Genomic DNA, 16700 nt, shown 5'->3' on the forward strand with positions numbered 1-16700 from the left:
GTCACAATCGTCCTTTGCATTTTTGCGATTTTTCAAGTTGAGTTCCACATAGGACTTCAACCATGAACCCTGGCTAAACTTCAGCACTCTGTGTATGCGATTCAACACTAAACCGTGTTTCAAATACAACTGCAAGGCTTTAAAATGAACCACATAATGTATACGATCTTTCAAGGTACAAAAAAGTTTTCTACCAGATGATTTTTTGGGTAGTTTATCTATGGGGCGATTGTTAAAATGAGCGAGAAGCTCTTTGTGCGTAGGGGATAATTCCTCAAATGGGATATCATCATGTGTTGGAGCCATGGGGAAGGCAGCATGAGCTTGGTGCAAATGACTGGGGTAGAACAAATCAACTTCCAGGATGTAGCCATACTCTCCCTCTACCTCGATGCTTGTCCAGTCTATGGTGTTGAACTCTGCAGGTTCAATGAAATGATAATTTCCCATAGGTAACGGCTGTAACATGACAGTAGCATACAGCGAGTTCACATCAAAGTAGAGTAGAGTGGATGTTTTTTTCTCCGGATCAAAATCGGGCATATGTTCATTGTTGCTTTCTGCATACTTTTTACCAATGACAGACACACCACCGCGAATAGAATGTTCAATAAAATTGTAAGTGTCTACGTCTGTGAATAGGTCCAATTTAGCTCCTGTGATTTTCATAGCAGCATCCAAACAGAAACCAGGCATGGAATAGTAGTGACATATGTCAAGACCATAGTCGGCTAAACATCCAGTTCTGAAGGTTTCAATAACATCGGTTAACAGCAACACATCTACTGTCACATACAATTTCATGAAGTCTCTCATGGAATGGCATTGAAATGTGTCCCATAATTGATGGGCAAATGCATAGTCATCCTCACTTACACCCTGCTCAGTCAATGAACTGTAGAATGCTTCCTTTGATGGTAAGCTTGTCTCATTTAACGCTTCCCAGGAATCCATATGTTCATAGGGAAATGGTAGTTTTCGTGTTAACAAATCTACATGCCCAGGAAATTGCTCTTTCAAATATACAAAAGAATTCATGCCTTTTGTTAACAGATTTTGTGTCAGTGCATCCAAAGAACTTTGTAAAAATTTGTAGGAATCCAAAAACACTAATTTATGGTCCACTGTGAAGGACAGAAATTGCTCAGTGGTATGTGGTATCACTGTGATCTCACGATCACCAAACTGTTGTGCTACTTCCAACAAAAGATGAGCATCATAATGTTCTAGATTGTGAAACATCACAACCACCTTCTTGCTTAACTGAAAATTTAGGTTACATTTGTTATGCAAAACTTGACGGAACTTCCCCGACAAGTGGTCATGATCCAATACTCTGTCTGTTCCTAAGAGCTTTCCACACAACCCACAATGTTCTGTATTAGCTATGAGCATTTTATCTTGGTTAGTGAGTTGCATGGGTTTGACGGAATCAAGCAGGTTCATGATGGTGTCGTATTCTTTCAAAATGCTGTCAATGAAATGTTCTGCTGCGTTTTCACCTATATAGGTTTGAATGGGTTTGGAATATTGTTCATGGGTACACACCACCTTGTAGGCATAGCCACAAGGGACGTGACGGTTTAAACGCGAAGAATCATCATCTTCAGTCACTAACAAACTTTCAAAATCGGCTACAATCAAAAACTTGACTCTTTCAGATTTGCTTTGTGACCTTAAACCAAACTCATACACTGCTTCCTCTGGTTTAGGTAACACGACTCTTTGTGCTTTCTTAAAACAATAGTCTTTGTGAGCTTCCAACCTTTCCCGAGAGGAGTAAGACCACAAGCATTTTCTACAAATAAAACACATGTTTGCATTACCTTTTCTGTTTCTAACTAATCCGTTCAAGTTGTTAATCAGACAATAATGTGTGATGGATGTCTTGTCTACATCCATGGCTTCCTCATGATCTTCTAACCCCAAGACTCCCTCAAAATCATCTGGTTGACTTTCTTGCGACAGTAACAATAAATCTACACACCTATATTCCTCCACGTTCGACTCATTACTGATGTACATAGGGTACAAGGTACCGTCTTCAAAACCATACACATTGATGCTCAATTGGTTCAGCTGTTCAAAACGCGAAATGTCTTTCAGTGTCATGGGAAATGAAAACCCTTCTAAATTGAGCCTATTCAAATAGGGGAGGTAATGTGTTTCTCTTTCCCTGTTTGATGGGGCTGGGTACAATTTGGCAAGAATGGACAAGGCAAAACATAAATCATTGTCTTTGTTTTCAATATTTAAAATACAGGGTGCATGTTTAGCCAGAGCTGGAGGAAGTGGAATGTAAGTACCACCGTTCAATGGAGCGAACTTCACCACAGTGAGTTTCAAAAGGACAATGTCAGAAACATTTAATCCTGAATGAACCCCTTCATAATCGTCTAGTGTTTGCAACATTTTGTTCATAGCATCCAAATATTGTTCAATCAAATCACTCCCCTCCACGGCTATCTGCATGCTGCTTCTAAAGTAGGCCTCGTGATAATTTGAATGATCATCTTCGCTTGGTTTCTCCATTTTAATGTGTAAACATAAAGTCCATTTAATTGTCTTTTTCTCACCTATTTCTGTCTCAAGGGTTGAAATGACATTACTCTGTTCTCGAACTAGAAATTCTAATGCGTCTGTAGACGACGTTTGCCCTTCAAAATCATACTCCCTTACGTCGCCATGTAAAGCCTGACTAGAACATGGTTTGGAAACATCGTCTTTAACCTTCGTCTGAGACGGATGGAGAGTGGGCGCAGGTGAAGGTGAAACAGTTGGAGAGTGATCGGGCGGTGGCACTGTCGCTGCAGCTGTTTTAGCGTTCTTAGCTTTGCCTTTCCCTTTCCCTACCATGTCATGATTTGTTTTATTTTTGTGCAGTCTTAATGCTTTTGAGGTGGGAAAGGATTGGTGACATGTTTGACAAGTGTGACCAGGAGATCTATTTAGCATGCAGTGATGGTTTAGATAATCAGGATCATTTTGAAAATGATGTAAACAACGAGGACATTGACGGTGATAGAGCACTTTTTGTCGACAGGATTTGGCATGCCTATTCAAATTATCTTTTCGGCTGAAAGTCTTCTGACACAATGGGCAAGAATATAAAGTGTGTACTCTACCACAATGTCTTTGGTGACGTAGTAAATTATGCTTAAGACCAAAGGTTTGCTGACAATGATCACAAGCAAACACCGAGGGGGTGTTCAAATTGCTCATGGTTGGTTACAATGTGTACACCATTGGCTATTCATCAATGACTAAGTTACACCCTTTGATGAAGAAACTGTAGAGAGAGAGAGAGAGGAAAACCAATAAAAGTCTCATAGCTCTGCATATTGCGCATATATACATTATATTGAGACACCATGTTTGTCTTACTCTAACCATACACGATCGTGGTAATGTCGAATGTTATAGAATTTTATCATTGCAACTAACTGGTGACAGCACACGCAAAACAAGCTTGTACTTAAACAATACACAGACAAACTATAAGGAATGCTTACCTTTCTTCTGTTGTTGGCAGGAACTGATGAATCCTTGGTGTGAGAGAAGACAAGGCTAGACTGCTGCACGAATGTGTGTGCTTGTCCGATGTCCTATGAGTGACAGGAAAGTCCACACTTTTATAGATGAAATATTTTTTGCAATATCATGGTTCTACCGACTAAGTACCGACAATGTCTGTAAGGGATAATGAGTTCTGTAAAACGACATGTCATTGCAGTATCGTGAGAAACTCCACCAAGTTGGATTTTGTTTGTCTACATTTTAAATAGAATTCTAAAAAGATGGATTGAGTCAGCACATTCCATGAATTGCAACGTGACAGCATTGAACTGAAAAAAAAGAAAAAAAAAAAAGAAAAAAAAAGATGGAGTGAGTCAGCACATTCCACAGATCACAACGTGTCATCAGTGAAAAGAAATGATGAATCAAATGGATGGGTGTGTAACATGAATAGGTACCGAGACGTCATTGAGTCCACAGGTGTGTTTGGAATGAAGGCGTTGGTATGCTACGTGGTGATTTAGTAACTTTTGTGATATTGCTAACTGATTCAGGTGTCAAATGATAGGTGGGGTACAATTATTTTGTAGGTAAAATTATCATGGATGCTGTCAAACAAGTCGCATTGTACTTCTCATGAAACTTGGATTAAGAAACTCTCTTTGCGAACACAATGAGAACCAAAGATCTTTTGGTACAAGTCTTGATTTCAAAGGATAGGATCCCGTGGGATCTGACTATTGTGTGTGGTAGGAGGAGCTGCAAAACATGACCTCCTGTCTACATTTTGAATAGGATTTCCAACGTAAGGATGACACTGCGAAATATTTGTCATTCTTTGTTACAAGAGTTCATTTTCAATGGTTGAGATTGCGTGGGAAAAGCAACATTTCTCACGATCTGTTCATCGTGCATTTAAACAGAGTTGCTATAAATATGAGCGGTAAAGACCAGATCATTGCTTCCACTCTTGAGCGTTGAAGATGGCCGAAAACAACACATACCAGTTTGCAGAGGGGCATTATCTCTCAATGAACTGCTTCAATGGTGTTGTATATACGCACCTAACTAACTGGAACAGCAGAGGGGTGAAGAAATCGATATCCATGACCTCCGAGGTGTTCAAGCTGTTCATGGGGTTAGCAAAAGACTATACAACTAAAGTGGAAGAGTTTGAACTGCAGCACCTGCCTATCGACATCCCCGAGCTGGACATAGTACTTCCGCCTGCAGTTGATCCCCTGACCAGTGTGTCGTCTCAGCCTCCAAGACAGGTTCACACTGACGACACAAACGGTCACGCACCCACACCTCTAATTCCATCGACAGGACGACTGGCGTCACCAACACCCATGAACCAACCGGGTACCGTGATGTTACCGCCGCCGCCAGCATATTCAGGACCAAGCCGGGTAAACAGACCAACGCCCTATTCACGCGGTGAGGCTTTATTCAACAATATGGGAACTGTTGAGGACGATCGTTGTGTGTACTTCTATTCGAGAAACAGTCATTTCAGTCAACACTATCTTGTAAACATTGTAGTGGATGGGAAAACCTTTAATTGTGCAGAGCAGTATTACATGTATCGGAAAGCTTTGACTTTTGGAGATACATTTATTGCTGAGTGTATTTTGAATTCATCATCGCCATCCGAACAGAAACATTTGGGTAAACGTGTGAAGAACTTTAATCACACTGTCTGGCATAAGATAAGTCCACAAGTGGTGGAAAAAGCTAATTATGCCAAATTCACTCAGTCTGAAGAACTTAAGTGTCTGTTGCTGAACACATACCCTAAGGTGTTAGTAGAGGCATCTCCATACGATACACTATGGGGAGTTGGACTCTCTCTATCAGATTCTAGGATTAGGAATGAAGTAAACTGGCGCGGTTGCAATTTGTTGGGAAAGATCTTAATGAGAGTGAGGCAGCATATTTCCGGTGGGTATAATTAAATGTATAGACTGAAGTTCATAGATGATGAATTTGCATTGTGTGTTTCCCTTAGGTAGATGTTATATTTTTACATATTTTTTTTCCATATTGCAGCGTCAGCATCTGCTATCCGTGCACGTGAGTGAGCCAATGGAAAACCTAAAGAGCAGCAACCAGTAGGTTAACCCAGACGATATTGTCTGAGCAGTACATGATGTGCATGTGTATGCAACTACCGTCTGTGTAATTGTGAATAATAAAAAAAATTCTTTTGATATAATATACATTCTGTTGTCTGTGAACCAACAAGATTGCGAATGTAGACATGGATGTTTATGAGGTAGAATAGATGCTTAGCTTGTCATAAGAGGAGACAAATGAGATCGGATGACTTGGTTGACACATGTCATCATCATCATCCAACTGTGCAGATTGATGCTCATGCGGTTGATCACTAGATTGTCTGCTCCAGACTCAATTATCTACTCACTATGATGCTGATGTGTAATCTCCAATATCAACTCATAACATGAACCTTGTACAGTAAAATCCTGTAAGAGCCTATGGAGACATATAAACTCACCACATTAACGCAATCTGTTTATTTCAGTTTAACACATCAGGTTATGTACCGTCATATGTGAACAAATCAAACACATGAAAACTGTCAGGATAAGCACAACTGTCTGTACTGGTATCACATCTTAACCATGTACGCAAACTGTCAAGGTTATCACATCGGGTTAAAACCGTCATATGTGAAATTAAGTGTGACTACCAGGATGAACAAATCAAACACATGAAAACTGTCAGGATGAACCACATCGGGTTAAAAAACAAAAACAACTGTCTGTACTGGCATCACATCTAACCATGTACACAAACTGTCAAGGTTATACATTGCTGGAGTTCGTTCGCTGCATCTTGCGCTGTAGTCTCATCCTACGAAGAGACTCTACAACGTCACGTAAACGGTTAACAACGGGCATGTCTGGTTGAGATGATGGTTCAGCAGTTGGTTCAGAGTGATCACGATGGGCAGAGTCAGAGATCTGACGTGGTGTGGAGGTATGTCGCGGTGTTTCCTCTTCTTCCTCTTGAGTGACACGGTGTTCATCTTCTTGCGGACGGGATGGAGAGGCCTGACGAGACGGAGAAGCATGATGTGATGAAGTCGGATCTTCATGCAGACAGGATGGAGAGGGCTGACGAGACGGAGAGACATGATGTGATGAAGTCGGTGTGATGTCTTCCTCACGAATGACTTGGCGTTCATGTACTTTCCGAGAAGTCTGAGAGGTCTGACTGGGCGGAGAGGCATGGTGTGATGACGACGATGTGATGTCTTCCTCCCGAGTGACTCGTCGTTGTGAACTGCGACGTTGATGTCTGAGACGTCGGTTGCGTCGGATGCGTAGATAAGTAGATATCCTGTTAACTTGTTTGAGTATATGATGTCTCGTCGCCACAGCTACCACGAGGAGTATTAATATAACCACCAGCACCAGCAGTGCAGTAACCATGTGGGCTGAAATAAATATAATACAGATAAACTCAACTGTGAATATCAGAGGATACAGTCACATTGTATTAACATGCTCAAATACAAAGACATGTGAAGGTCTAGGGTAGAATAGGTCTTCGACAACAGATGCTTGATGTAAAGTAAGACGAGACTAAACAGGATCGGGTGGTCAGGTACGCTCACATGGTTGACGCATGTCATCGGTTATTGCATAATCGATGTTCATGCTGTTGGTCACTGGATTGTTTGGTACAGACTCGATTACCTTACAGACGGTTACCATATAGCTGGAATATTGACCAGTGCGACGTAAAACGTAACTCACTCACTCAAATACAAAAAAAAAAAAGGTCAATATATAGCAAGTTGGTTCAGTATGTACATTCACACCACGTTAAAGGCGCTCGCATGTGTGCTTATGAGTTATGATGCTCACTGGTACTTACCGAGGTTGATGCCACCGTCGTAACCGTCATCATTTTCCACATCATTTTCCGCATCATTTTCCGCATCAGGAGCATAATCATCATCATTCTCGTCTCGTCTCTCGAAGGGACCTGTGCAGGGTGGGTGAAAGGAATAGGTGTATGAAAAAAAAAAAAAAAAAAAAAAAAAAATCATATTTCTTCCTCCTCGTACATTTCCATTTCAATATTTGTTGATTCTTTATGTTTCCTTTCCAACCGTTTAAAAAGACTTCCATTTTTTATATTCCGATCACTAATTTGGAATTTACACCATTTCTTATAAACACAAACAAGAATGGTTAGAATAACGATTAAACTAACACTCGCAAAAATAACGCCTAAAATAATACCTGTAGAAATGCTGTGGGTGGATGTTTGAGCCGATGTGGAGAAGGTGAATGCTGGAGAGATGGTAGTAAGTTTTGAAAAAAGAGTAGTGTGTGTCGGTGTGGGTGTTATGGCTGCTGAAGGAAAGGTAGTGAGTGATGGAGAGGATACTATAGGAAAACTAGTAGACGTTACAGGAAAGGTAGCAGGTGTTACGGGAAAAAAGGTAGTGACCGTTGGTGGAAGGGTAGCAGGCAGAGTAGTGGGTGTTGCAGGAAAGGTACTGGGTGTTGCAGGAAAGGTAGTATGTGTTGGAATAGGTATAGCAGTAGATGTTAAAGGAGGGCTAGAGGATGTTGCAAGGAAGGTAGCGGGTGATAGAGAGAGCATGGTGGTTGAGACTGGTGAAGTCGTCTGGACTGGAAATGGTAACAAGATTACAGTCAATAATCGAACAAATTAGTTTCAAGCATAACTAAACATTGTTAAGAAACATAAGTGAATGAGTTGAGATTCTTTAGGGTCACTGACTTGGTTGATGTATGTGATCGATTCCTAAATGCACAGCCTGATGCTCATGCTGTTGATCGTCACGAATTGTGACAACGGACACAATTATTTACAGACCAGTAGCGTAAAGCAGGAAGACAGACACAAAGTGACAGAAACTAAAACTCTCAAACTTTGAGAAAATAAAAGTCTAGTTAGAAATAAAACCGTGTTATACGGTTATATATGAATATATAAATAAATAAATACTCACCGATACATTGTTTTTCATTGACAACAATGACAGCCTTTACATCGCCTATCAATCCATCACATGACGGTTCTCCTCCAATAAATTTCTGTAAAGAGATATCAATTAATTACTATTGGTTATTATTGATAGCATACAATTCTCATGTTATGACCAAGGTGTATAAAACTCCAATGTTTAAAGCAGCTTGCAAACAAAATACTATATGCATAAACATTAGAATAATTACGACAACACATGACAATGAAGATATAAATATTACACTTACTTCTAGTTGCGGGAATTTTTTTACGTCAATTTTGAGACGGTCCGTGATACCTTGAAGATGAATTGTAGTGATGTGAGCATATGTCGCTCCTGTCGTATGGTCTAATACACGTCCACCTACAGGTCTACAGTTTAACAAAGTTACTTCACGGCTGCACATTTTGCTAAATAGCGAAATGCTGCTTGCCCCCGTGGTCAGAAGACCAAGGAATAGCGCTAAGGCGATCATGGTTGGCAAACTGTGGTGTTTACGAATTCACTACGCTTTTTATGTATATTATTCCCAACTGAGTGTTGACCAATGACAATTAATGCACGTTTCGTAAACATATTTTCATCCAATGACAATGAATACATGTTCGTCTAAAATCGTTTCAACCAATAACAATTAAGACACGTTCGCAAAATCACTATGATGAGTGACATGTACGTGACATGACCTAGGATCGGAAATGTCAGGTGCTCATGTCATCTATGCGGCATTTGACAATAATCAGGTGCCAACCGAGACGGCAGAAACGTTAGGCAGTGGCAAATACACATGTCATTGCTGTCGCTCCTGTGGCAGCAGGGGAAAAATAATATGATTCGAGAGGTGTGACAGAATAGCTACTAGTTAAAGGGGAGGCTCTCCACTAACAAAGCGGAGACTACCTACGGGTTAAAGAGTTCACTTGCGATCCACGGGCTTCGTCAGCAAGGGTACGGTATCGTGTTGCAATCTGTAACACACAATCAAGGTTAAAGAGCCCGCTGATGCGCGACAGGCTACCTACACCTTAAAGGGCCCCCGCTGGTTATCGGAGCCTTCAACTGTAGGGTTCCGTATCAGGTGACAAGCTGTAGGGGTATGATACACAATCCAAACAAATACATTCAAACAGATGAATATTGCAAACTAAAACATGGATGTTACACAAAGGTTTGAGATGAAATTTCATGATGGTTAAATAAGAGCATCTAGTTCATACAACAGTTACTTAAGCTTGATTTCAAACGCGAATAACTGTGAGTTCAATATATCTATGATATGAAGTACAGCAACCTAGTTCATGCGATAAACGCAAATAACTAACGATACCGTGAGTTCAATATATCTACGACATATAGTTCACGAAAATCGGACACAGATAACTTACTTTCGCAGATAACATATTTACACGACAATGTGAACGTAAAGCTGTGCTTACCTCTAAGCATTCAAAATGTATTGAACGCTTTGGTCGAATTGAAATTGCAGCAAACCTAAGTAGATACCTTTGAATTCGTTCGGTGTCAAATAAATTCTAGTGAAATTTTCATCTGAAATTTCGATTTCCCAGTTTAATAAATTTACTTTTAGAGTCACTGAACAATTTTGTAAAGGACAGAATTGAATTGTCTCATGCAACGTAAAAGGATAATTATAATTTTGATGCGACACAAGTTTTGAGAAAATAAAACCAAACGTATCTCTCAAATTTTCAAACGAAAGATGAGTAGAACAAAAAGATATACTATGGTTTGCTTTAACAACGACGAAATCGTGTCCTGAAACAGAAGGTGAAATACCTAGATAAGCCATACCGTTTGATCAATCTGATGTTATAACATCTTATATATAGTACAGTCTCAGCTTTGAAAAACGAGAATCGTGGCATGGATTTCAACAGAAACCACAAGTCATGGTGGGGTGTATTCTCGCAAGACAAAAGGAAAATGACTACGTTAAGGAAATGACTACGTTTTCAAGAAGTTAAGTACGTTCACATTGGCAAATCTTGCACACTTGACATGCCAGATATGAAAGCCTTGGTCACACTTTGTTAACCTAGGTCGCCTTCTTTTTTGTGAAGAAGCAACCTGTCCACTCATACTCATCCTCGTCTATTAACCACAAATTAGATGGAGATATTTTCAATAAAACTGGTTTTTGGTAAATATTGTATCGAAAGTAATGTGAGTGTGTGTTAATATTCTGTACATTTGGATAGAGTTTACTGGTTGTGCTATGGAGAATTTCTTGAAAGCTCTTGGGTTAATGAAAGTGAATCAACCATTTTCCCTAACTTTTGTTCCAACGTTAACGGACAAACAAATACATATACTAGAAAATCAAAGCATCATTAAGAACTATTGTGACACTTTCAAGGCACGGCAAAAAGCGATAAGGCAAAAAGCCATCAGACAAAGAAGAAGAAGAACGAGAAAGACAACGAAGAAAGGAAACAAAGAGAAAAGGTGTGAGCAAGTGGTTCCACCAAGCAGAGTGCGAGCTAGTCAAACAACGAATTGTACGGTGCAAGTGGAAGTGCTGACACTTGCATTTCTAAAAAAAAAGAACATCACCTCACTTGAAACAATAGCATGCAGCATATGCAAACCTTGCTATGTCCGACTTTAGGTAAGTTCATTCATTTATTGTGTTCCTCTGAGTAACATGTCTTACGTGCGTGGACAGAGTTTGTGAGCGCACTTAAAGTTGATGACGTTTGCTATGATGCTAGGTTATTGATACATTACAATATCATGACATAGAGCTTAAACCAGAAATATTGGCTCAAAAGGAACTGCTAACAGCAAACCTAATGTGTCACCTCGTCTCTGTCTGCGTTTTGCCGTTCACTTTTTAGGCGCATGTATGAACATGTTTCATAATGTTAACCTTTAGCTTTTGACAGAAGATTACAAAAAGATTCACTTATAAGCTAACACGCTGCTCAAAGGTTAATGTATAACTTGGATGTTCGCCGCATATCGTTTGAACGGTTTCAGTTGATTCGGGATTTATCTGTGTAATGCTATCGTTAAATAGTTAGCATACTTTGCGTTAATGAGCGCTTTGTGGAATGCTGAGGTTAAATAGTTTTAAGAGCGTTAAGCATCATTCTTTTGGAATGCTATTGTATTCACTGGAGAAACTTGTGGAATGATATCGTTAAATAGTTTGAATACTTTCTGGATGAATCATCAATCCTCTGGAATGTTTGTTATATACGGTTGCGTCATGAGGATTAATCCTCTGGAATGCCTATTGTATTCGTCAGGAATGCTATTGTATTCGTCTGGAATGTCTTTGTTCTCTTAGGAATGCTATTGTCTGTGCTGAACTGATTACTTCTATACTACTCATATTTATCGTCACATCGGCAATATTGCAGCCATATCGTGACGAGAGCAAGTAATAATGACAGTGTAGAATGAATGAATAAAACCCTGTTCACGAAGAACAGTAAAACCACTAGTAAATATCACAGATATCCATTTAAGACTAGTAATTAAATCTAAAACAGTTTAACTATAGAAGACAATACAATCTAAAAATCTTCTATAGATTGCCAACAACTGAAGGTAGATCACCATACTAGGGACCATGGGGACTTACATTACTTTTGCTACCTGCATGGACCCTAGCTGGATTTACACCATCCCCTCAGTCGCTAGCAATTTAGGCACATCTAGCCATGTATTTAAAAGGACACATATACTACGATTAAAAAGCGAAGAGTTTGAATTTACTTTGAATGTTTGTGGACTTACGTACCCTCTCAGGAGGACAATAATTTTACAGTACTTTAACCTCCCTCGAGGATACAGCCACTAACAATCTTAGTTATCAATTTAAACCTTCAATTATAAAATATTCATCTATTTACAAGTATGATATCAAATCTAACTCTTTTAAAAATGCAAGAATTAAACGAGAACTAATGTTACTGAAAAGATCCTTCATAGTTCGGCATTTGAAATATTTATCCCTTGTGATGGAATATTCGATACAGTCAAGCAAGACATGCTTGACCGTGATGATTTCATCACAAGGGATGCAGAATGGAGGATCCTCACCTTTCAATAAGTATTCATGAGTATATCTCGTATGGCCAATACGACATCGCCGCATGATGACCTCTTCAAATCTGGACTGACAACCCAAGTAAGTATAACCAATATAAGGTTTTATTGCATGTAATTTATTTATGCCCACTTGGATGTCCCACTTCTTCTGCATCAGATCACGGATATAAGATTTAATGGTAGCTTTATAATCAGAGTATGGAATAAGAAGTGGTGTCACAGATTTGTTGAGTGCTGCCTTGGCAGCAAGATCGGCCAGTGTATTCCCAGAAATGCCTACGTGGCTGGGTAACCAACAGAAGACGATGTCGTATTGGCCAGTAGCAAGATCATTATGCAATTCAATAATTTCTATTAAAAGTGGATGTTTACAAGAAATACTTTTAATAGCTTGAAGGCAAGAAAGAGAGTCCGAATAGATCATATACTGTTTATGTTTGGGGTGTCTTTGAACATATTTAAGAGCCGTTAATATGGCGTTAGCTTCAGCTGTGAAAATGGAGCTGCAATCTGGTAATCTAAAAGATATTGTTCTGGATCCAACTACAGTGGCACAAGCTACTGCGCCACCGTCCTTGGACCCATCGGTAAATATGGGTTTGTAATTGCTATATTTACTTTTTAATTGATTATATTCTTGTTTATATTGTAATTGATTAGTTTCTGACTTCTTAAACTGTGTAAGAGTTAAATCAACTTGTGGCCGCACTAGTTGCCAAGGAGGAGAAGAAAACAAACGCGAAGGAGATATAGTCTCCAGCGCAATGCCAGCACCAGAAAGGAATGGTTTAATCCTATGCCCAAGGGGTGGAACAAGAGAAGATTTCTTACTATATAAATCCTCATAGAGGGGATTAAAGACACAGTTAAAAGCAGGATTAGACTTGTTAGAAAAAAAGTTTTGTAATATATTGTACAGATAATTTTATACGGCGTTGTGAAAGAGATGGTTCATCTGCCTCAACGTAAAGACTGTCCACGGGAGAGGTTTTAAAGGACCCGAGACACAGTCTAAGACCTTGGTGGTGGACAGAGTCTAATAGTTTTAAGTTGCTTTTACAGGCTCCCCCATATACGATGGACCCATAATCAAGCTTTGAGCGGACCAGTGATCTATATAGGTGAAGCAGAGTAGCTTGATCACCTCCCCATTTTGAATTGGAAACAACTTTTAGTAAATCCAGAGCCTTCAAGCATTTATTTTTTAGATATTTAATGTGTGGAAGAAAAGTTAAATGGGAGTCGAAAATTATACCCAAGAACTTGGCCTCCTTGACCACTTTGATGGGAGTGCCATTTAGAAACAGTTCTGGGTCCTTATGTGGCTTATATTTTCTACAGAAGTGTAGACAATTAGTTTTTGACTGAGAAAATTTGAATCCATTTTCGAGACACCACTTATTTATTTTGTTTAAACACAACTGTAGTTGCCGTTCAATAGTATGCATATTTTTACCGCGACAAGAAATATTAAAATCATCCACGAAAAGCGACCCATCAATTGAATCATTTAAAACCTTGGACAAACTGTTAATCTTAATGCTAAACAGTGTGACAGACAAAATACTGCCTTGTGGAACACCCTGATCCTGATTGTAATGATCAGACAGGGTTGAACCCACTCGGACCTGAAATTGTCTGTTATTTAAAAAGTTGGATATAAATTGAGGTAAACGACCTCGTAATCCAAGGTCATGTAAATCTTTTAAAATTCCATGTTTCCATGTTGTGTCATACGCTTTTTCTAAATCGAAAAAGATTGACACTGCATGTTGTTTATTAATTATGGCATTTTTCACAAAAGATTCCAAACGCACTAAATGATCGAGAGTACTTCTGTTTTTACGGAAACCGCATTGTATATCTGTTATTATGTTATTTGTTTCCAAGTACCAAACAAGTCGATTATTTATCATGCGTTCCATGGTCTTGCAAACACAGCTAGTTAGTGAAATGGGCCTATAATTAGAAGGATTAGTGTGATCACGTCCAGGTTTAGGAATAGGAACAATAATAGCATCACGCCACGACGAAGGGAATTTTCCACTTGTCCAAATGTTATCAAAAATATATAACAGTGTCTCCAAACATGAGGCTGGCAAGTGTTTCAGGAGTTGATAATGTATACCATCAGCTCCAGAAGCAGTATCGTGAGCCTGATCCAGAGCAGTGTGAAGTTCATGTATCGAAAAAGTTTCATTGTAGTCTTCTCCATTATCTGAAGTGAAATTAATAGGTGTCTTTTCCTGCTGTTTTTTATATTTTTGGAATTCAGGTACATAATTGGATGAAGAAGAGTGTTTGGCCAACGTCTCACCAAGTTTATTTGCAATATCTGATTTACTAGTCAATAATTGGTTCCCATCTTTCAGATGATGGATACTAGATTTTGATCCCTTACCCTTGATTTTCTGGATCATATTCCACACCTTTGATATCGGCGTGCGCGAATTAATTTTTGAGACATAGTTCTGCCAAGAGTGGCGTTTACTTTGCTTGAACGTACGCCGAGCTTTGGCGTTCAAAATTTTAAATTTATCTAAATTGTGAACCATAGGATGGCGACGAAAGTAATGTTCGGCTTTCTTCCGTGCCTTCCTAGCCTGTTTGCAATCATCTGTAAACCATGGTTTTCGGACATGAGGAACTGGAGAGGACTTTGGGATACATTCAGCAGCAATTTTATTTAATTTATCTGAAAAGCATTTTATGGCATCAGGAATATCATTAAAAAGTTCAGGTTTGAGTTTGTCAGTGCAGAGAACTTCATATAATGGCCAGTTGGCCTTTTTAAAATTCCATCTTGATGATGGAGGAACATCGGATGGCGTCACAGGCTTTAGTATTGTCGGGAAATGGTCACTTTCACAGAGGTCATCGTGGACTGACCATTCAAATTCACTCAATAGGTTAGAATCAGTAATAGATAAATCAAGAGATGAATATGTTCCTGTGCCAGGGTGTAAATACGTATTTGAACCATCATTATAAATGCATAGATCATTATTTGTAATGAAATCCTCCAGTAATTTACCTTTCGTGTTGGTATTACTACTGCCCCAGAGAGGATTGTGCCCATTTAAATCACCCATGATTATACAGGGTTTAGGGAGTCCATCATACAGAGCCTGAAGATCAGCTTGCTGAACAGATGATGAAGGGGAAATGTACAAAGAGCAAAGGGTGACTGCAACATGCAAAGTAAGCCTTACTGCAACAGCCTGGAGATTTGTTTTAAGTAGAACAGGGCTGTGAATTACATCATTCCGAACGAGGATTGAAGATCCTCCAATGGCTTTATCACCCGGAGGAGAAAAACAATGATATGCACTATATTGACGTACTTCAAAGTGATCTGTCTGCTTGAGATATGTCTCTTGTAAGCAGAATGCTGATGGTGTAAAATCTTGAACTAAAAGATGTAAATCATTCAAATTTGTCCTGAGTCCTCTGCAGTTCCACTGTACTACGGGTGACGAAGTTATCTCTTCGGGGGATTAACAGGAGAACGACCCCTCGCTCTTCTCGAGGGTGACAAGCTATGTGTCCGCAAATGGCTGCTTTCAGACACATCCATGTCCTCGAGTGATCCAAACTTATTGAACAGTTGGACCTGATTATTTGACCCTTTTGGGGCTCTTCCACTAGTGTTCGGTTTTGCAGATTCAGCTTTAGATTTCGATTTAGTTTTTGTAATTTGTTTCACATTTGTGGCAGATTTGGACAATTGAGTTGAGTGTGATAATGACTGTACCTGAGTTAAAGATGAATCCTTATCACAAGACGCCTGAGACTGAATGATTGTTTGACTTGAAGGAATGGTTTGTGAACAAGAGCTTTGTTGAGAAGGCCTCGCTTGAACTGCTGTAGATATCAAAGTAGGTGCAGACGTCTTTGTCCATGTGTAATCAGTCTGGCAAGCAATTGTTTGAAGAGATGTATGGTTTGTCTTTGGGTCTGAAAGTCGTGTAGACACAGTGGTGGCATACGTAGATCCTGGCTGTTCTTGAGCTAGAACAATCTTCCGTGCTTCCAGAAAACTTACATTACGGTCATGCTTTATTCG

General features: G+C 39.4%; 1 long non-coding RNA gene across 1 annotated transcript; it reads left to right on the forward strand.

Annotated features, from left to right (window-relative positions):
• Positions 1-3778: 3778 nt before the first annotated feature.
• Positions 3779-5703, forward strand: LOC137260111 (uncharacterized). Its single transcript, XR_010954729.1, has 2 exons — positions 3779-4956; positions 5569-5703. It is a non-coding gene; the product is annotated as an uncharacterized lncRNA (long non-coding RNA).
• Positions 5704-16700: the final 10997 nt, after the last annotated feature.

This window comes from Haliotis asinina, chromosome 13 (assembly GCF_037392515.1).
Source record: "Haliotis asinina isolate JCU_RB_2024 chromosome 13, JCU_Hal_asi_v2, whole genome shotgun sequence".
Lineage (NCBI taxonomy): Eukaryota > Metazoa > Mollusca > Gastropoda > Lepetellida > Haliotidae > Haliotis > Haliotis asinina.